Source organism: Juglans regia, chromosome 7 (genome assembly GCF_001411555.2).
Source record: "Juglans regia cultivar Chandler chromosome 7, Walnut 2.0, whole genome shotgun sequence".
NCBI lineage: Eukaryota > Viridiplantae > Streptophyta > Magnoliopsida > Fagales > Juglandaceae > Juglans > Juglans regia.
The window spans coordinates 28,961,857-28,985,037 of NC_049907.1; the positions used below are offsets into that span (position 1 = coordinate 28,961,857).

Consider the following 23,181-nt stretch of genomic DNA (forward strand, 5'->3'; position numbering starts at 1 on the left):
AATGAAAAGCATGAAAAAAGAGAAAAAAAATCACGTTTGCATGCGGGCCCATTTTCTTTTCGTTTGGGTTTTGACCCAAGACACATTTTTGAGTTTGGACGACGTGAACGAGGGAGGTTTTTATTCTTTCTTTTTCGTTTTGAACAGCTCACTAGAAACGGACGCACAGAGGAAAAGAACGCTGCGACTTGAAGAACCTCGAGGGGTCCAAACTATAGCTTCTCCAGCCTCCTCCACTGCTTTCCATCTTCATCTCCATCCATTTGGCTTGCTCTTTTCTTTTCCTAATCTCAATTTAATTTTAGTCTGAATTTTATAGTGTATGTTTGAGATTTTTAATTTAGAATCATTTGATTTTGGATATTTTATTTTCAGTATGTTTAAGTTTGATGTAGTTATTTTTCTTTTTTTTTTAAGCTTTCGTTTAACTGTGATTACAATTGCTATGGATTGATTTTAAGAATTTGTGATTTAAATACAAGGATGAACCCTAGAATCTTGATTTTGGGGCTTTTCAATCTTCCGTTCGTATTTTGTCAATTACTTTCTAATCTAGTTTAATTCTTAACTAAGTTTTATTAATCTCTTAGTTCCATTGCATATTAGATTGATTAAAATTTAATTAGAACTTAAATAATTTCGATTTTATTAATTAATTTTCTGATGAATTGAGATTATTTAGCTTAGTTGGTTCCTTGATTGTTAATTTCAATTTGTTAGTCGTTTATATTTCATTCCGACACTACAAAAAAAATCTAAAAATATGAATCTAGTCCATGACTAGTGCCCTTTTTATTTCCGTTGCACTCTTCCATTCATTGCACATACCACCAGTTTTATTTTCTCTTTGTGAATATTTTCACCATTTTAAATGAGTTTAATTTTAAGTAACGTTCCTTGATGAGACGATCTAGAAATTTATTCCTTATTATTACGCGACATCCTCCTGCACTTGGGACAGCCATTCTGTTGCTCATTTTTTAGTGAGACAAGTTTTTGGCACCGTTGCCTGGGAATAGTTGCTTGAAATAAATTTAAACTCGTTATTTTTATTTTTATCTTTATTTTTATCTCAAATGTTTCTTTCACTATCTTATCTCTGATTACATATTTCACTTGTCACTACTACTCAATCGCTTAAACCTTACTTATGTTATTTGGATTGATGTTTCATGTCATGGGTGAGAGACAATTCAAATAGGTTGCTTAGAGTTACATCAAGCACTGAGAGTAGTATACACAGCTTAGAGATAGATAGCTCCTATGTTTTTTCTATAGACGAGGATATTGAAATTGAACAAACCATGGTTGCACCTGCACCATGCATTCTTAGGGATTATTTGTAGCCCACTCGCACCACTACACCATCATGCATTATTTTACCTGATGATCCACTTGATTTTTCTGTTAAACATGGCATGATGTTAGTGATACCTCAGTTCCACGTGATGGATTCTGAGAGTCCTTATTAGCACCTAACAAATTTTGAGTTGGTCTGCACTACTTTTGTCAATAGAGCCACTATTGATGAATTTATTAGACTTTGTTTATTTCCTTTCTCTTTAAAGGATAAAGCGAAGATTTGGTTTAATTCTTTGAGGCCTAATTCTATCTCTAGTTGGTCTGATATGCAGCGTGAGTTCTTAAAAAAAAAAAATTATTTTCAGAGAACTTAGGCAAAGTCTGGTGGCTTCCGCCGTGCGGAGGGAAAAACTCGCACGGGGTGGTTTTCGTTCTGTTGAATGCACACGGGCTTGGGTTTTTGTGCTGGTGAGGACGCGTAACTAGGCTAGCGAGGTCTAACGCAGTGGGTGTGGAGGCGTGGGGCTGGGTAGTGGAAGTTCTCCCACGGTGGTGCATGGCTACGACAAAGGCTGGTAGCTTGAGGAACTTTCGTGACTTACGGCAACAGGGTGAAACCCGAGAGGTAATATGAGAGAGGAAGCATTTACAAGGTGAAGTGTGTTGAGAAACCAAAATACCTGGCATTGAGCGCACGGGGAAAGGAAAAAAAAAAAAAGAGGAAGGTAGTTACGTGCATGGGGGCAGCGGTTACCATGTAGTTACCGTGCTTGATGCGGGGAACTTCTTGTACGTGGGGAGGAATAGACGAGTGAGAAGAGAAACGGTTGGGATAAAAAAATATATATATATATTGTAACACTCGTACCCAACCAAATTTTTTATATTTTTTTAATAATTTTGGGCTTATGCGTATGAAAAAATCCATTAGAGTGTTTGAGTATATATTTTTTTGGATTAGAATACGGATTTAAAATTCTGTTGTTTTAGTGGTTTATGATTTTTTTTCCACCCCCCACAAGTCTACCCCCATGCACGTGCACGTTTTTTTTTTCCATTTTCATTTGTTCCTTATCACCTGTATAAATACACCTTTTACACCTTCATGCTCGATCGCCTCCTTCAAGTTCTAGGGTTAAAGCAGCCCCTGCTGTAACTTTAGCAAGCCGCAGCCCCATTGGAATCCCATGCACGGCAGCTCAACCAGTCCCACGTCCAGGCCAACCCTCCACGCCATGGTAAGTCTACACCACAGCCTCCACCCCACATAAACGCCTACCCAGATCTGCACCACTGCAAGCCTATGCTAGAAGCAACTTTGCCGCAGCACCTGAAGCAGCAATAACCTTCCTCTCCACCCTCGGAAACAGCCTAAACGGTTGCCACCATCACCAACCTCCGTGGGAAGCGGAAACTGCAGTTGCTTTGTTTTGAAGGCATGGAAACAGAGCATCATCGTCAAACCAAGAACCATGTCTTGCCACAGTTGGGAAGCGACGCCATAGTCAACAGCAACATATGACGCCGGAGATTAAGCCTCCACCACTCAGTGATGTCCAGCGCCACCGTCCAAAGCCCCATGCACGCCACGTGAGGCGTACAACTCTCTCTCTCTCAGTGTTATTCCACCGCAAGCCACTGCAAACCACCATCTTTCGCACCAGAAACCACCATAAAAGGAGTAGCAATCACTAGCTGTGAGACCCTCGTCACCCCGTGCCGATCGGTGAGACCATTGACTCTCCTCCATATTTATTTCCCTCACGGTTACTCTCTCTCACTCTCCATGCTCTCTCGCTTATCACCCTCTCTCTCATTAGTTGGTCTCTCTCCCTCAGTGCCCCGCCGTCGTGACCACTGTTGTCCACCACACAGCCCTTTGCCCCGCAGCACGTTTCACTTCTCTCTCGGTGAGCCTCCTTGCGGTTACTAGTTGTGTTTCTTTTCACAGTGTTAATAGGATAGTTTATGTGTAGAAGTTGTGTTTATTTTCACAGTGTTAATAGGATAGTTTACGTGCGGAAGTTGTGATGCAAGTCTTTAGGTTAAAATAAAAACAACGTGTTTTAATTACATTATTACCCTTCGAGTAAGCTGTGTTAGTATGTTTTAAACTTTTATTATATATACTAGTACACACGATTTTATTTATGTTTACAGAGACATCTTAAGTATTTTACCATGTTATTAAGTAAAGTTTTATATTAAGAGTAAACAATATTGGTGTAATGTTATTTTTTTTACACTTTAGATTTGATTTAGTCTACTTAAAAAATAGTTATGGTTTATTTTAAAAATATTTTGGGATAATTATATTATCTAATATTAAACTTTATAGTTGATTTTCAATAATAAATAGGTCTGACTTTTAAATGTTTTTGTCATAGTTATTAAATCAACAATGATGATTTAAGAAAGTGATGATTTGAAATTTTAGGTTTTGAGGATTTTAATAGGTTATTTTAGAAGCGTATGATTGAATATAGAAATATGAGATTAATTGAAAATTTACAATAATTATGTGATTATTTTATAGGTGACGATTAATTATTGTTCGACATTTTTTAGGAATTCCGATAAAGTTAAGAAGTTCAGGTAAGCAGGGTTCATATGCTAGACTTTACATTAAAATAAAATGAGTTGAGGTTATTTTTGAAAAATATGCATGTTTGTTATGAAAAGAAATTTGAACTATCTCAGTTATTTGTTCTGTATTACTCATGAGATTCTGTTTATGAAGAAAGTATTTTCTGTCATGAGTGGTGTAGACATGAGCTTATTTTTGACATTCTATTTCTGAACTTTGAAAAAGAGAGCGAATATGAAATTTGTGCATAAATTATGTTATGATATGATTTTATTCTGTTCCGAAGATTTTGTTCAGTACTCTATTTGGATAAGACGTGATTTCTGAAAACGTTTGGCATGACTCTCTGATTCTGAATTTGATTCTATTTCCGCTCTGTTCAGTTACAGCCCTGCCAGTGGGGTTAATAGTGGCATACAGCCCAACCACAGGTTACAATAGTGGATACGGCCCAACCACGAGTTATAATAGTAGATACGGCCTAACCACGGGTAATAATAGTGGAAACGGCCCAACCACGGGTAATAATAGTGGATATGGCCCTGCCATGGGTTATAGTAGTGGTCTCTGTTTTGAGTGCATACCTTGGTGACAGAGTAATTTATATTCTGCTTGGCTATCCGCAGATGCACAACCCTACCACGGGGGTTATACATGGCCTCTGTTCTGATATGATGTTCTAATGATGATGATGATCATTTATGCTATTCCAAATAATATTTTTGAATGAAATTATTTCTAAATCTTCACTCTGATATTTTGATAACATGTTTTGCTTCCGCACTCTGAAAATGAAAATGTTTTGTTCTGCATTCTGATTTCTGTAAATACTCATGTTTACACACTAGTATATGTTTTTTGCTTACTGAGTTGTTGATAACTCACCCCTTATCTCTATATATTTTTCAGATAATTTTGATGGTTTAGCTGGAGAATAAGAGTAGGAAATTTAAGCAAGGTGTGATGATCGAAGTGGAATAAGTGCCTGAGGGTACAACTGCTTATTTGAGAGTCATAGTTAGTAAACAGATTTTATTTTTCGGGTATTTTGATTTGATGAGTGAAGGATAATTTCGAGTTTTGGAGAGTTTTTAATTGATGTTATTGAGATTTTCTTTATTGTCCCCATGGAAGAACTTAGATATTTGGATTGATTAAATAGATTAATATTTTATGGGATTTTCTGGATTTTATAGTTGTATTATTTAAGTTGATTTTAGGTATTAAGAGTTAACTCTTCGGACCTCCAGGAACGGGGCGTTACATATATTGATTGCGAGCTCTGTGCTAGACCCGGGTGTTACAGCTCAAGCCATGAAAGCCTCGCAACGTCAAAATGCGAAAAATGAAGTGCAACTAGTCAGAGGAGTGAAATTAGCTGGGTGAGGGTGAAATGAGTAATGTTAGGTCGGTTAGACAATGCATGAGTACTTAAGCTATGCTAGTTAACACCAAAAGATCAGAGAAATGAATCTATACGTGCAAACTATGATCCTTATTGCAAGTGAAAACCTAGCTTAACTACGTACGTACATACCTGATAATCTGTTAGTTTCTACTGCATCGCTTTGGCGTCCCTCGTCTTTTTGAATTATCAAATGAACTTCATTGGTAGTCGTACCATTTGCCAATTGAATGTGTATACCTTTCAGATCATATAAATGTCAATGAATCACAAAATTAATAATTATCAAATGCTTAAGCCAAATTATTAATGCATGCAATGCTTGCCTACTACGTGTATGCATGTATATATATATATATATATACATCTTGCAGAATTTAATTAAAAAAGTAACAGAAATAGAAGAAGCAGCATTTCATAATTTTAAGTGAACTTTAGTACTCGAAATAACGTGATATATATTCCGCCTTGCATGTAATCCTTGTAAGAATAGTACTTAAATCCATGATCCATCATTATAATACAGAGTAACAGAAAGAAGAGTGGGCGTATACTCACAAGAGGAGATCCATCGTTTCCAAAACACGAGACGATGTCCACTTGGAAATGCGTACTTCGCAGAAGCTAATGCGTATAAAGGGCTGAAGCTATTGTTGTCCGGAGCAAGAACCAAACGTGGACGTACAGCGCCGGATTAGATCCAAAGCAATATCTGTACGTTGTGTTGTACCCGTACGTGTACATAAAACAATAATTAAAAAAAAAAAAAAACTGATAGAATTAATAATTGTAGTGGAGATGATATATATATATATAGTTTGACGAAGATCAAGTTGTTGCGTACGTACCTAAAGCTCTGGTATATATAGCTTCGCTACAAAGTGTTGAACCGCTCCAGCCCGTTTCTGGAATTAGATCTTCCAGCGGAGTGTGAGAATAAAGATATCGAGCTATTTTTATATATCCATTTGAAAGAGCCCAAACAACTGGAAGCATTCGGAACCCATTGGGGCCAGCTCTTCCCATGCTGACCAACTTTTTGTTTTTTCTAAGTATGCATTCCATCATCTTGTACTGTCCAGTTGATGTTGCCTTCAGTAGAGCTGTGTTACCGAAATTGTCTTGTACTTCCAAGTCATCTTCCGACATTTCCTGCACCAACGCTTCCACTATATGGACATGTCCCGCCTCAACAGACACTTGAAGAGCAGTCTTGCCCAAAGTAGTAATTTTTGCGCTCTTTGAATTGGGTTGGAGCTTAAGGAATTCTTTTGCAGAATTCCAATCACCACTTTGCAAAGCCTTGTGTTGTAACGCCCCAAATCCGGGTTGCTTAGAGAATTACTATCTATGACTTAAAAACATATTTCCCAACACAACTAAAATAAATCTTCAAAAACTTTATTAGCAAAACTCAATCTCATGTATTCTAAATAACCACATTGAAAACTCCACAAAGTCATTACCGCAACAAAAATAAACGAAGGAGTCCACAATCTCCCGGTAGTCATAACAAACCAAACTAATAATTTCATAAGTCTTACTAAACCCAAGATATAATTAAATCTAAGAGACATTAAAACTAAAGGACATCAAAATTCCTTCTTCTAACATCCTCTCCTCAGATTAATCATGCTCACTAATCTAATCCAGGTCCTTAGTTGGACTCTCCACATTATCTGAAAAATATTATGAAGATAGGGGGTGAGTTATCAAAAACTTAGTAAGCAAAGGACATATGCTAGTGTGCAAACACGAGCATTTACAAAGTACAGTATGCAGAACAAAACGTTTTCCAGAGTTATCATGCAAAACAAAATATGTTTTCAAAAGTAACAGAGTGATGGTTTTAAGACAAGTAAAATCCGTAATACTTTGGATTAACATAAACTGAGCATCATCATCACATCAAAACAGAGCATCTCACAGAGCATAAACCATGTTTCACCCCCGTGGAAGAGTTGTGCTAACCCCGGTGGCCAAACTGGGTAGAGACAGAGGTGAAATCTTTCCCTTATTCTTCTCGGAGCCCCGAGTGTGCACACAGGAAAGACCACAATAAAACCACTTTCTTTCCAAAATGGGTGCTGTGATACCACGTATTTACGTGTATTTTGACTAAATAAATTATTCCATTTACTAAGATTATGGACTTTCTTGTTTTAAATTTTAAATGATTTACGTGATATTATTTTAAGATTTTTAATTGTTAATTCAATGTATTTTCTTGTTATTAATTATTGTTCATTATTTAAATTGCTCCTTATTTTAAATTAGTTTATTGTAGGATTTAATTATTTTATTTTTATTTAGTCACTGTGTTTAAATTAGTTTATTTAAATTGTTGTTTTGAAATCATTTTCGTTGGATTAGTTTCGAGATCCTGAGTTGAAAGACTGGATCTCATTTCTTCATTTTTTTTTTCTTTTTCCTCTTTTCTTCTTTCTTTTTCTTCATTTCTCTCCCCTGCCTCCCAGCTCGTGCGACCCCTCTCCCTCTGTTTCTCTCCGTGCGTCTCTCCCTCCAGCCCACCGTCGTGTACCATCGTCTGGCGTCACCGCTCAGCCCACTAGCTCCACCACCCTCCGGCGACCTCCCCCACCCCAACTTCCCTTCCCCACACTCTCTCTGTTGGCCGTGTAGAACCCATTCGGGTTGTGAATTTTCTATGCCGTCGTGGTCGTCACCACCCCTCCCGTTTGCTTCCCCTCCGGCTGGCGACCTCACCCTCCGATTTCCAGCCCCTCTCGGGCCACCGTTAACCTCCACACACGGCTTGAAGCCGTAGCCCTCTCTTCGCTCCAGCACCGCCGTCATGCCACCTCTGCCCACCATTTCTTCACCACTTTATCCTCAACCTCCTAGCAACCTAATGCACACATCCTCAGTCCCGATTTGCCATCGGTGAAGCACATTCATCAACATTTTCATTTTGGACATTTTAGTCTTCAACCACCCTCTATGCCGCCACCCACAGCCAACCACCACCACCATTGGTTTCACCAATATCTCTAAGCCCTTCCCTATCAATCTCAGGTCTTGGTTTCTCCCTGTTCAAAAGTGGGTTTTTGAGACCCACGGCCACAGTACATTTTGCACTATTCCATTGTTGTGCCGCCACTTCTAGCACCTCCGTGATCTTTCAAAAATTATATTATAGCATTGTAAGTATTTTTCCAAAGAAATTTTGAGATTTAAATGTATTTTTGCGCTAACTCATATTTACTGTGAATTGATTGGTTGTGCGAGACTGAGTCTAAGGAGTAAGGGGGTCGATTGGATTGGATTATGGAGTTGTTCGTGTGATTTGTTTATGATGTGAGATTTGTTAGATGTTTCGGGTTTAAATATTGGTGTTTTGAGGTTGACGTTGGTTATGATGGATATTGATGATTTTAGAAAGTGATGATATATTTTGGGATTATGATGGTTTTAAGTTTTGAGGAATTAAATTAGGTTATTTTTGAAGCTTAAGCTTAAATATCGAAATACGTGATTGATTGGAAACTTACAGAAATTACGTGATTATTTTTTATAGGCAACGATTTATAGTCGACTCGACATTTTTTTGAGAAATTTTTGAAAAGCTAAGAAGTCCAGATAAGCGGGATTCCTATGCTAGATTTGCATAAAAAGAAATGAACTGAGGTTGGTTTGTAAAAAAATGTGCATGTTGTTTTAAAAAGAAAATGTGAAAAACAACCTCAGTATATGTTTTGCATTCACTCATGAGATATGTATGAAAGAGAAAAAAAATGTTTTTGACATGAATAGTGTAGACATAAGCAATATTTGACATGTTTATGAAATATGCAAAAGAGCGAATATGATATCATTTGAGATTTTTATGCATGTGATATGAAATAATTTGGATCTGTTTTTGATCAAATGGAAATGATATGAATATGTTTCGCACGTGTTTTGATATGATATGGATATGATAAAACTTTGGCATACTTTTTTGTTCTGAATCTGATTCTGAATATGGTTCTGATATGATGATACTGCATAATTAATATAGTTGAATATCGGGAACTCAATACAACTCCCACATAAGCTCTCGGATGCTCTCTCTAAAACTCCCGCTCTCTCTAAAACTTTCTGACCGGCTTGAGGGGGTGGGAGTTTCGGCTCCTTCCCCCCTCACTCTTCCCTCCCCCTTCTGGTTTTTTTTGTATTTGTTTTTAGTTTTTTTGTTTTTTCCAGGCCAAACAAAGGGAGAATCGCCGTTCGTGATCTTTCGGGTCCCTATAGTCAACACGCGCCCCACCAAGAGGTTGCCCAGCCGCTGATCTACACGTCCACCGAACACGGCTCCAACCGGAGTGGAGTGTAGCCTGAACGCGCGGGACGAAAATTCCAAGCTCGTCGGCGCGTGTCCTTCACGCGCCACCAAGGAGCTCTTCGCCGTTGCGACACGCGGCTGCTCCTGAACCGGCGACTCCGGATCTTCCAAGATCGACTGTCGGTTTTCCCTTCTGAGGCATTTTTGTGCATTGTTTTTCCCTTTTTACAGTGTTTTCTCAATGTAATTTATTTATGCCTTGTCTTTATTTTCAAGAAAACAAAAAAACCCAAAAACGTTTGTCCCTTCAGACTTAGGTCCAAAGGATGTTGGGGTTTGGTTTCTCCATACTCAATCTAGTTGGGTATGGAGTTTTATGTTTGGTTAATGTGAACTCTGTCGGGAACAGAGTTGTGCTATCTCTTAGATTTCGGTCTTTAGAGATAAGCCGTCTGGACTAGACCATGTCAGTCACAATAGTGTACTGAGATTCTATTAACGTTTGTAATTGACTTGTTGTTTGAAGTCAAATTTGTATGTCCTCTTTAAATGAATGGAATGAGATCCGTTGTTGTCCAAAAAAAAAAAAAAGATATGATGATACTGGTTCACGTGATAGGGTTGGTACCAACATGATATGTTATGATATGAGTGTACCCACTTTGGAAACAAAGTGGTCTTTTTACGTGTTATTTCTTGTGTGCACACTCGGGGCTCCGAGATTGAAAAAGGGGAAGTTCACCATATGACACTGCCTTGTTTGGCCACCGGGGATAACACAGCCCTACCACGGGGGTTAAACGTGGTATATGATATGATACAATATGAAATGATAAGATGAAGATGTTCAGTTATGTCATGCCAAAGCGTTTTTGAATATGAAACGGATCTTTAAATATGAATAGTTGATTTTGAGTATGAAAATATTGAAAGGTTGCTCTGATTTTCTGATAACACGTTTTTCTGAGATCTGCATAAAAAAATAAAATGTTTTGTTTCTGCATACTGAACTTTCTGAAAAGGCTCATGTTTACATACTAGTATATGTTCTCTGCTTATTGAGTTGTTGATAATTCACCCCTTATCTTCATATATTTTTAGATGACACGGATTACCCAGCTGGGGGTCTGGATTAGAAATTGAAGTTTGACTAGATATGGATAGAAGGTCAAGTCCATGTGTTAGTAGAAGAGTATAACTTGAGTATTTGAAGTTCTTTGAGTTGTTTGGACCTATTGTGATTTAAAGATGTATTGGTTTATTTCGTAGAGATTATTGGAAAATTGTGGACCCCTTTGGTTTATGATATTTTATAATGATGATTTATGGAGTTTGTATTATGGTTATTTGGAAATATGAGATGGTGTGCTATTTATGAAGTCTTTGGAGTTTTAGGTGCTTGAAGAGATAGGTTTGTAAGTGACAGGTAGTAATTCTCCGACCCTTCCAGATACGGGGCATTACAGGTGCACTCAGAGATGGAGAAGTTGGTACCAACCCAAACATAGCAAAGCATAACAGAGCAGAGACAAAGTCAGATACAAAATCAGTACACCATGCCAAAGGTTTTCAGATGCCATATCAAAACAGAACATAATACCAGAACATAACCAGGTCATTCTTACATACTGAAAACAAAAGTCGGAGCATCTTTCTAAATAAATGCATAATTTTTCAGAATTCTCAAATACCGCTCTTTTTAAGATTTCAGAGACATCATAACAAAATTTAGCTCATGTCTACACAATGCATGTCAGAAAATAATTTTCCTTTTCCACACACATTTCATGAGTATGCAAATAAACGACTGAGGTTGGTTTTGTTTTCCTAAGTTCTCATTTCATCACAAAATATGTAAAGTTTTTAGAAAGTCAACCTCAGTCTTAATAACTTGTATAAAGCCTAGCATAGGAACCTCGCTTACCTGACTCCTGCAGCGTATTATCTGTCTTGAATTCGACCTCTAAAAATCTCGTCACCTATTGATAGAAAATAAATATACACTGAGTGTTAAAAGACAATTGACACAACTTTCATCTAAATAATTAAAACCCAAAATCCCAAACCATATTATAGCAAAAACAACTCACTAAGACAACCATATAGTAATCTGGATAGCCCGCACTTCAACCCAAAATACCATATACTAATTTTGATATTGTCCTCTATGCCCACCAAAACCAATGTCAACTCAAATAATCAATAACTCACACTCATTTCAGCAGCTCATAACCCCAAGCAACCACCAACAATTTAACCAAAACAACATTACACAATTTCAAAACTCCTCCCACACCACCTCTTCAAAACCCAAAAGCCACACTTTATAATTATTCTTCAACACCAAAACACCATCAGATTACAAAGCCCCCAAATTTGATTATAAACAGTAGAGATTTTCCAATGATCATAACATCAAAAGCCACGAATTCACACCATGAAAAAGGAATGTAAAACAGCACTCGGTTTCCTTACCCGTTTGACAGAGCTCGGCGTCAACACTATGGCAAGGAGATTAACCACTTCACAGATGGGAGAGAACAAAAGAGAAGCGAGAGTGGGTGAGCATCTAAACCAGTAGAGAGAAAACACAGCAACACCACCTGGAAAAACCCCACGCGGCAGCTCATTGAAACAGAGGATAAAATGAAGAAAAAATAAAATAAAAATAAAAGGAAAGGCATCGACTTGAGAGGAAAGGGAGATACCTGAAGATGACGACACTGTGCAAGAGGGAGAGAAGAGACGAGTTTAAAGAGAGAAACGCTAAACTACAAAGATGGAGGAACGCGAGAGAGAGGCGTCGACTTTGAGAGAAAACCGAATGTGAGGAAAAATAAAATGGAGAAAAGTTAGGGCATGGAATTCAGACTCACGAAAACAGACCAAACGAAAGGGAAAGTTGAAATCGGGAAGTGAATGTGGGTTACGTGTGAGAGAGATGTTTGAACGAGGGAAACCCAGAAAAGAAAAGAAACTGAAAGAGAAAGAGGGGGAGAAGGAATCGGGGGAAAAAGAAAAGTTGAGGAAGAAGATACTTACCCCCAAAACGGCGCCGTTCGCACTCCTCCACGGAAATGGGATGGGCCCTCGGGCACGATCCGAGCCTCACAAATAAAAAGAAAAAAGAAAACTGGGCCTTACATGTGTAGTGGCGCATACCCCATATAGTAGTCCGCGTTGCAAGTATTAATTATGTTTTGCCTCCTTGCGCCAAGTTTGCCTTGTTTTCTTATAATAAAATGAAATCAAACTATTTATTCGTTTTGGGCTGCTAGATGCATGTCAGAGTTGAGTACATGATGATATGTGTGTGTATGTAAATTAGATGATCATTAGAGTTAGTACGAACAAGAAGCATGCCATGTTTAGGGAGGAAACATATATGCCTAAAACGTCTCTAGCAAGCTAGCTATAATATGGTGAGAAAAGAACTATAAATAAGTCACAAAAATTGCTTGAATATCATATGAATTTTCAATCAACGATCAAACGTGCAATGAGTTGTTTGTCAGGAGGTGTAGCAAATAAGCTCGCAACAAACGACGGAGAATTATTAATTAATAACCTAGCAAATATATATATGAATTGTGTAATATTCTCATCCCGTCACAATGTGTTGACATTAAAATCATTGATTTAAATTCTAACTTATTTCAACTTGTAACAAAGGAAAAAATCAAGACTACATTGTATTTTGCACATATTCGATTCATATATAGTGAATTTCTCTTCTAGACTATGGTCGCGGGCTTCATTAATGTGAAACCACGCAAGTATTAGTCTCATTTTTTTTTTTACAAGTTCATTCATTTTCTCTTATTAAGGGTAGTTCAACACTGTCACCACCAAGATTCGATCATCTGATTACCATTGACTTTTGGGTTTTAAAGTCAACATCAATGGTTGACGTCTTCTGTGAGATTGAGTTGTTCCTCTTTGAGAAATGGTCACATGACCCAGAGAAATATAAAAAGAAATGAAGAGCCAAGTCCTCTCTCATCAATCTCTTCATGTATGTCTCCTTTTGTTATTATTTCAATTTGCCCATGAACATACCGTCTTTGTTTAGAAATTATAACAACTAATCCTAAACCCATGGGAAAACTCACCTAAAGAACTCTGCTGGTCCAAGACCATTGGAGTAACTTGCATGAGGCAGCAAGGGACATGGAGTACAGTGCTCGCATGACGAGCTTGCCTTTCTGGCATTAATGGTAAGCTCCTTGTTTACATGAGCTCTCACATCTGCCCTCATGGTGAGCTCCCCATTTCAAGGGAGCTCCTCCCATCTCCCAATGACAAGCCAACAAGAGAAGCGAGTGCACACTTGCACCCGCCTAGGCCGTCAAGATCAATACATACACACATCCGAACCATAGAGTGCTATCCTGTCATGGCACAAAACATTCAAGTGTTCGACATTCGCATGTTTTTCACAACTCTTATTAACAAAGTATTAAATTACATTCCTATTGATTACATATTGACATGCCTATTGCATACCTAATTTGTTAAATATTTTAACATCAAACATTAATATTAGGATCTTCGATCTGAACCACAATATCCAATACAATTATATGAGTTAGAAAACATACCTCTCTCCATTGTAACTTGATGGAGAGTTGACCTAACTACAAGAGAATGATTATCACCCTAACAACTTTTCATATGAGTTTCTCCTAATAGCTAGGGCACAATTATGTTATAGGGGAGAATTATTAACCGTCTTAGTACTTGAAAATATTTCTTAGCCATCATGGAAACTCTAGTTGTGGTTTTATCCCATTATAACTCATTAAATAACCGATTTGATTTGGGCTAGTACAAACGTATTGAGATATGGGCATGTGGAACATCTAATTAGAATAAAGCTCTTATATTCTCCCATTTTGCCCATATTCACCCATAAAACAATATTTTGCTTTAGCTAGAAAGAAGATTCTAATATTGGCTTATTACAAGAGAATAACCAAACTATTCACGTTCAATTTCAGAATACATTCTTAGCCCAAAATGCATAATATGAATTCATTATATCAATGTTAACAATGCGAGCCAAGGGGGTCATTTGTTATATAACCAACAAAATTATTTTTATGTACTACATACAACACTTGTAACTTCATTTATCATGATCTTTAATAGGGATTACTTAGGCTAATGATATAATGGCTTGGGTTGAAATTCATGTCCATTTCAAACATTATCTTGTCATCATTCATACACAATTCAATGTACATATAAAGTGGAAAGAAAAAATCAACAATAATAGATATCCTCAAGTGTCCAAAAAAGGTTTAATATATAATGGATGTGGCCGAACAACCAATATTTGTGGATTGGTGTTTTAAACTTCCGGAATTATAAATGAATCCGAGGAAGATGATTAACCTTGTGGTGGAGTAGTACCTTTGTGATACCCCATATGATATGGATAAGGGTAGGTGGTGTATGGGATCCCACATTGCTTGGGAATGAGAAGTTCTTACTCTTTATAAGGTTCCAATGGAGCTCCAATTGTATCATTAACTAGTCATTTTGGAGTATACGCAATGTAGTTTGGGTCTTCCATTGGGATGTTACAAATGGTATCAAAGATAATCCCAACCAGAAATGTGAGACTTGAGCCATGCCACCTACAATGGACAGGCCCGACGAGGACGTCGGGAATTTAAGGGGGGTAAATTGTGATATCCCATATGATACAGATAAGGGTAGGTGGTGTATGGGATCCCACATTGCTTGGGAAGGAGAAGTTCTTGTTCTTTTTAAGGTTCCAATGGAGCTCCAATTGTATCATTGACTAGTCATTTTGGAGTATACACAATGTGGTTTGGGCCTTCCATTGGGATGTTACAACCTTTGTGGTACGTTGTGCTTGGGCCACTATAAACTTGAGGCATCTAGTGGACTAAATTAGATTGGGTTGCATATGGGCCCAAGTATTTCAATTCTTTTTTACCTATGGTTTGGATTATAAAATTTTGTTATTTAAGTTGGTTAAATATTGGTATGGTTTGATTTTGTTATCTAGGTCGTAATTCTACTACTTTTTTGTTATGAGGTTTAGATAGTACAGTGTAAAATATCAGGTAAGTAATGTTCCTATGCTTTTGCCCAAAAATTGGTCTTTTTTGTACACACACTCGGCACACCTAGTTTAAAAGGAAAATATTTTACTCGAAGGGACCTCCACGAGCCAATCTTTGAGGACATCCTCAAGCCTGTCTTAGAGGTTTCTAGCCAATCTCGATGGTCCCCTCGAGTATATCACATTCACCTATAGTAATCCTACATGCCTCCATGGCTTATGCTTCTATTTTATATCTTGCACTTGTTTAGAATAGAGTAAACAACAAAGAAAATTTATCTATGCTATTAGTTTCGTTAATAGTAACAAGAAAATTGCTCCTAAAAGGTAATCACAAAATATTGCTTTCACAGTAGAATTTAATCAAATTTGCCAAAACTTTGCACAAACAACAATAAACAAGAAAAGAAAAAGAAGAAAACAACTCGTTCAAAAATGGGAATGTCATCATTTTGTCTTCCTTGTCCCTAATTGTAATCTTATGTTTGTTTTTTTCTTGGGTTCAATAATGTTATTGTTGCTTGAGAAAGAGACAGAGAGTCCTTGGTTGTTTGAGGAGCTTCTTGGTTCAACCTTTTGATCAGGTGCAATCATTGATCCTTCCTCGTGAACATTACCGAATATGATATTCAATGAGTTTCCCTACTCAGCCACTGGGTTATAACTAGCTCCTTTCGATGGTGGTTGCTGCACTAATTTAGGCAACATATCCCAAACTGTTTTAGCAGAATTTATATCATTGATCTGAGATTGTATTTCCACCCCACATGAAATCTAAATTGCATGCAAAGCTGCAGCATTCTTCTTCCTCCAAGCTTTGAATTCCACTGCATCATCTTCTGGTTTTGGAGGTTCTGTGGTTGTTTCAAAAATATCCCAAAGATCTTGAGCCAAGAGATAGTTTTTAATGCAAGCACTCTAGTTCGCGTAATTTTCATTTCTAAGAACCTCAAGAACAATTGTGCTTGAGAGCATACTTGTAGCCATGTTCAATCTGTCGAAATCAAGAAATATATTTACAATTAGATGAAACTTGAAAGATATATTGACATCATGATACGCATTTCAATTTCCTGTTATGGATATAAATAAGTAAATTTTATCTCTTCCCTTTGACTTAAGTCTTTCAGGACAAGGATTTTCACATGCATGGTATTTCAATAGAATTCCTGAATTTGAACCTTGACCTTTCAATTCATTCTAAATAAATATTCCATATGTTGGGAGAGTTTGACCCGCAAGTGAAATAGAGTATTAATAATATGTATTTTTATCACCATGCCAGTGCTAAATGCTACTGAAAGATGATAGAAAATGGTAAACAACGTTGGCCTTGATCTTCATCTAGTGTATTTCAATTTATATAAAGAGGACCTATGTTCTTATTACTTTATATAGGATCTCTTCCTTACAAAGAGGACCTGTATAAAGAAGAAGAAAACAAACCTTAAACCCTGTCTGGGAGAACCAAAGAAATAAGAGAAATGTATCGCAAAATCTATGAAACACTCTTTGATGATATATTTTCAATGTCTACTAGTCATGTTGACCGTAGTTATTATTTACTATTATTTCCTATAATAAAATCAAGAGAAAACAAATGTGTGGATGTGGACATAGTTTTAGGATTATGAGGATTTTAATGGTTACAAAAATAAAGGTTAATTAAATATTTTAGGTTTTAATTGCAAGTACATGCTTAAGTATAAATTTACACAAATTACATGCCTATTTTAAAGGTTGAGGAATGATATTCGTTTGGCCCTGTTTTGGGGAAATTTAGAGAATGTGTAAAATTAAGGTAAGCAATGCTCCTACGGTAAGTTTTGCCAAAAACTGACTAAGATGAAATCTAAAACGTTGATCTGATTCTACGATATTATCTGTTTAGTATACTATTTATGTTATTGCATTGTATTTGAAACCCCTAAAGTATAAGATTTTGTTCTGTCCGATTTCTAGCCCGGCCACGAGATATAATTAAGGGTGTCAAATTGTATTAACGGGTCATGTTTGTGTTGTGTCAAGACATGTATATTATATTATATGGGTCAACCCTAACCCGACCTGTTAAGCTTATCGTGTTAAAATCTCAAACCCTAACACGACCCATTAATATAATGGGTCATGTAATATCAACCCGTTTTGACTCGTTTATGTAAATAGGTTGAATATACTCGAAATGAACCCATTTGACCTAGTTAAGTTTAGCATAATTTTATATAAATGTTAAAATCACAATATGTATAAAAAAATATAAAACTAGCTACAAGTCCAAAATTACAATTCTAACAATAAAAATATTGAAATTAAAATCCTAATAATTTGATTTTAAGGTATAAAGGTATAATTGTAACTTTAACTTTTTTAATGAGTCATAACGGGTCATAATGGGTTAACACGTTATCAACCCGTTAAGCAATCGTGTCTTAACAGCTCAACCCGTTTTGACCCAAACCCGTTAAAGCTAAACCCTAACCTACTTTTATCGTGTCATGTTCTTGTTGGGTTAACGAGTCGTGTCACATATTGTCACCCCTAATATAATAGTGGTCTCTCATTTCTTGCCCCACCAAGGGATATAATAGTGGATTCTAACCCTACCATGGGAAATAATAGTGGCCTCTATTTTGAGTGCAATTGCTTTGGTGATTTGGTGATTTATGTTCTGCTTTGCTATCTGGAAAATGCACAAACCTACCATGGGGTAAACATGGCCTCTGTTTTGAGTGCACTTACTTTGGTGACAAAATAGGGATTTATGTTCTACATAGCTAATAACAGATATGTACAATCCTACCATAGGAGTAAATACGGCCTTTGTCTCGAGTGCACTCATTTTGGTGACAAAACATTTATCTACATTTTGTTTGGCTATCCACAAACATGCACAACCCTGTCATGGGAGTAAGCATGGACTCTGTTTTGTTTCTGATGTTGTTTAATATGCTTGTGTGTAAGGTCTTTTGTATATATTATTTGACAAATAAATGTTTCAGAAAATATAATTGCTATTGTTTTTGAGAATTTTTTGCTTCTACATTCTGTAGCTGGCTCACGTTTACACACTACTATAGGTTTGCTACCTTTTGATTCGGTGGACTCACCTTTTGTCCCCTATTTTTTTAGATACTTTGTGGTTATAACAATTAGAATAGATGACACATGACAGGATTATAAGAGAAAGGTGGTATAAGTGGGTTAGTATGAGTTCAAAGATTTTTTTTTACAATGTTTAGTTTATTCTATTTGGAAGAATTTTTAAGCATTTGACTTTGGAGGATAATTATATCGTAGTTTTATATTTTATGGATTTCATGTTAAAAGGTACGTTGCGATTATGCATGGGGCTTCACAAAATATATACGAATAACATGGTAAAGTAACGTTACCCTTGTAGAACTCCTTGCATAAACTAGAAACTACCATATTTGTAACGCCCCGTCTCCGAGGGTCCGGAGAGTTAACTCATATTATCTGATAATCAACTCCAACGTTACTAATACCCTTCCAAAAGCTTCAAGTCAAACGTAAGCACTTTAAATTTAATTAACCACACATACTTGTATATAAAATCCTCAATACAGTAACCCCAAAAATTACCAACTTCTCTACATATCACTTAAACTCACATTTCAACAATATAATTATCAAAAATCACCAACACCCATCGAAAATTTTCTATTCTTAATCCACTATTCCTAAGTCATCTCACCCAATTCTTCATAGCTTGATCCTCAGCTGAAATATCCAAAAATCATCTGAAAATATTGGAGATAAAAGGGGGTGAGTTATCAACAACTCAGTAAGCAGAGAACATATACTAGTATGCAAACATGAGCATTTACAGATTTCAAAATGCAGAACAAAACACTTTATTTTCATAATGCAGAGCCAGAACATATTATAAAAATATCAGAGCGAAAGCTCAAAATATTTTTATTCAAATTCTTTTGGCATAGCATAACTGACCACCATCATACCAGAGCATCATATTGCATCAGAGGCCATGTTTAACCCCCGTGATAGGGTTGTGCAAACCCCGGTAGCTAACCTAATAGAAACAGAATGTGAATCTTCCCCTTATTTATTCTCGGAGCCTTGAGTGTGCAGACAGGAAAGACCACCAGAAAATCACTTTGTTTCCAAAGTGGGTGCACAAGAAACAGAACAGTTGGTACCAACCCAAACAGAAGCCACTATTAGTACTCGTGGTAGGTCAAATAGGTCACCATCCACAAACCACATCCCGATTCAGAATGTCATGCTAAAAGTTTTCAGAAATTACATCATATCAGAATACAGAACATCTTCAGAACATAATAGAGTTTTCAGAAATCACATTATATCAGAGTACATAATATCATCAGAATAGAACAGAGTTTTCAGAAATCACAAAACATAATTTTATGCACAAACTTTCGTATTCGCTCTCTTTTGCACAATTCAGAAGTAAAATGTAAAATAGCTCATGTCTACACCAGTCATGCAGAAAATATTTTATTCTTAAACAGAATCTCATGAGTAATGCAGAACAAATAACTGAGGTAGTTCAAATCTCTTTTCATAACAAAACATGCATATTTTCAACAATCAACCTCAGTCTATTTTATTTTTATGCAAATCTAGCATAGGAACCACATTTACCTGGACAACTTAGGCCTCGTTTGTTTTGAAAGTATCTCATCTCATCTCATCTCATCTAATCATTACAACTTTCCCAACTTCCAATACAAAATAAAATAAACAATTCAACTTTTTCAAATCTCAAAACAAAAATAATATTAAAAAATATACTTTAACAATATTTTATTCAACTTTTTAACTTTAATCTCATCTCATCTCATCTCATCTCCGAAAACAAACGAGGCTAAGCTTTTCAGAATTTTTCCCAAAAATGTCGAGTCGACTATAAATCGTCACCTAAAAAAATAATTACATAATTTTCGTAAGTTTCTAATCAATCACGGATTTCGATATTTAAGCCTAAGCTTCTTAAATAACCTATTTTAATTCCTAAAAACTTAAAATTTTCATAATCCCAAAATATATCATCATTTCCTAAAATCACCAATATCTACCATAACCCACGTCAAACACAAAACACTAATATTTAAATCTGAAACAGCCAACAAATCTCGTAACATAAACCAATCACACAAACAACTCTATCATCCAATCCAATCGACCCTCGCACTCCCCGGACTCAGTCCGGCAAAACCAATCAATAATTCAATACAGTGTAATGAGTTAGTGCAAAATACATTTAAATCACAAGAGTTCTTTGGAAAATACTTACAATGACATAATATAATTTTGGAAAGATCACGGAGCTGTATGAAGCGACAACGCAGCAACAAAACAGTGCCAAATCAAAGATCCACTTTTGAACGGGTGCAAACGAAGACCCGAAATTGATAGGTTAGGGCCTAGGGATGTCAGTGAAGCTAGTGATGGTGGTGGTTGGCCGTGGGTGGTGGCGCAAAGGGTGGTTTAAGTGCAAAAATACCCAAAACGGAAATATTGATGGTGGGGCTTCACCGGTGATAGATCGGAGGTGAGGTTGGGTCCATTGGGTTGCTAGGAGGTCGATGATGATGTGGTGAGAAGATGGTGGCCGGAGGTGGCGCGACGGCGGCGCAAGGAGTGCCGCGGCTTGGTGATGCGCGTGGGAGCTAACGGCGGCGCGTTGGGGCTGAGATTACAGCGGGGTGGTCACCGGTGGCTGGGGAGGACGGTGGGTCGGGCAGTGTGGCGCACGACGGCTCGAGGCGGCGGGGTTGGGTGGATGAAGGAATGGACGGAGAGAGGGAGGGGGAGAGTCGTGCGCGCGCGAGAAGAGGCCAGGGAAGAAAAGAAAGAAGAAAGAAAGGAAAAGAAGAAAAGAAGAAAAAGAAAAGAGGAAAGAGAAAATGTAGGGAACGAAATGAGGTCCAATCCTCCCATCTTGGGTCACAAAAATGATCAAACAGAAACGATTTTAAAATAGTAAGTGAAATAAAATAATTCAAACATAATGATTAAAATGAAAATAAATAATTAAACCCAACAATAAGTTAATTTAATTTGAGAAGAAATTTAAACGCATAACAATAATTAATTTAGAGAAAACATTTCAAAAAATAATTTTCGTAAACTAAAAATCATAAAAATAACTCCACTAAAATTCCAATAGTTTTAAAACAAAAGAATAAATTTTTGAATAATTAAAAATATTCTCTCATTAAAAATACACTAAAATACGGGGTGTTATAATATTAAAGTTGGTGACTTTCTTCCGGATAACAAATGAAAAACATAAAAAATAGAATAATAGTTAGATCACTTGATAGAAATGATATGGAGAAAAAAATTGGATTGAAGTTGTGGGACTTCACTCATGTTACCTAGAATGTGTAATGGTCTAACAAGAAGTACGTTAAGAATTAAGGAATTATTGTAATGTCTCAAATCCATTTTTGCAGATAGTAATGGAGGTAGAGTAAAGAGACCATTGCACTCGATTCATGACATTTGGCATCTTCCAGAAGGGGAGCGAATTGATATGGAGCTCAATAATCTTGGTCAACCCATCAAAAAGCAAGACTCAAAGGTGGAAGGTTTGGTGGCCTAATAGTGAGAACTAATAAGTTGGTTCCAATAATTTATAGGGATTGGAGGTCGGTGCCTAAAACCATAAAGGAGGAAGCGTGGGGTCTCATAATGGTATAGAACTTTTATTAAACCATTATTATTAATTAAATAGGTATATTTTGAAAATTTTGTTGAAAAGCAAGACATATACTTGTGCAAATTTATTTTGACTGTAGGGCAAGTTTAAAGTTCCTAATGACAAATTTGATGCATTCAAAAAATGGATACTGAAGAACCTGGGGAAGAAATTGAAAGACTACAAGCACGAATTGAAGAAAAAGTTACTTCATGGAAAAGACACCTCTACAGCACAAATGGTGGCAAGGGCATGTCCCAATATGGTGGACTTATCGCAACTACCGTAGTTGGCCAATCTTTGGTTTGATCCAAAATATATGGTAACAATGCACGTATTTCTCTTATAGATTTAGAAAGTCAACCAACTAGTTATTTTAATCATCATTCTCATAATTTTTGGAATGTTGTAGTCAAAATGTAATAAAAATAAGGAGTGTCGTAAGAAGGTGGTGGTTGTCCACAACGGAGGATCAAAAGATTATGCAATATATGCCAATGATGAGGTATTTATTTAATTAGTATTATTTACTATTGAATATTTTTTAGTTATTTGTTTTCAATATATATGTTTAATCTAGAATATTGGACGCAATAGAAATCAACTGGGACATTGCCAAGTTGAGCCCAGTTGTTTGTCACGACCCATAAGAGAAAGGATGACATCCATTAAAATAATGAGACGAAGAAAAAAGTGGTATGTTTATTTTCAATTTATTATTTTTAATTTTGATGGATTTATAAGATGAAGAATGTATATTTTTTATTATCTATTACAGGCTGAGATGGAGGAACTT

At 36.5% G+C, this 23,181-nt stretch overlaps 1 long non-coding RNA gene across 1 annotated transcript; it reads right to left on the reverse strand.

The window, feature by feature from the left end:
* Positions 1-5,450: 5,450 nt before the first annotated feature.
* On the reverse strand, positions 5,451-5,912 carry LOC118348974. The gene is made up of 2 exons (XR_004801879.1): positions 5,853-5,912; positions 5,451-5,534 (listed from the first exon to the last, which is right to left on the reverse strand). It is a non-coding gene; the product is annotated as an uncharacterized LOC118348974 (long non-coding RNA).
* Positions 5,913-23,181: the final 17,269 nt, after the last annotated feature.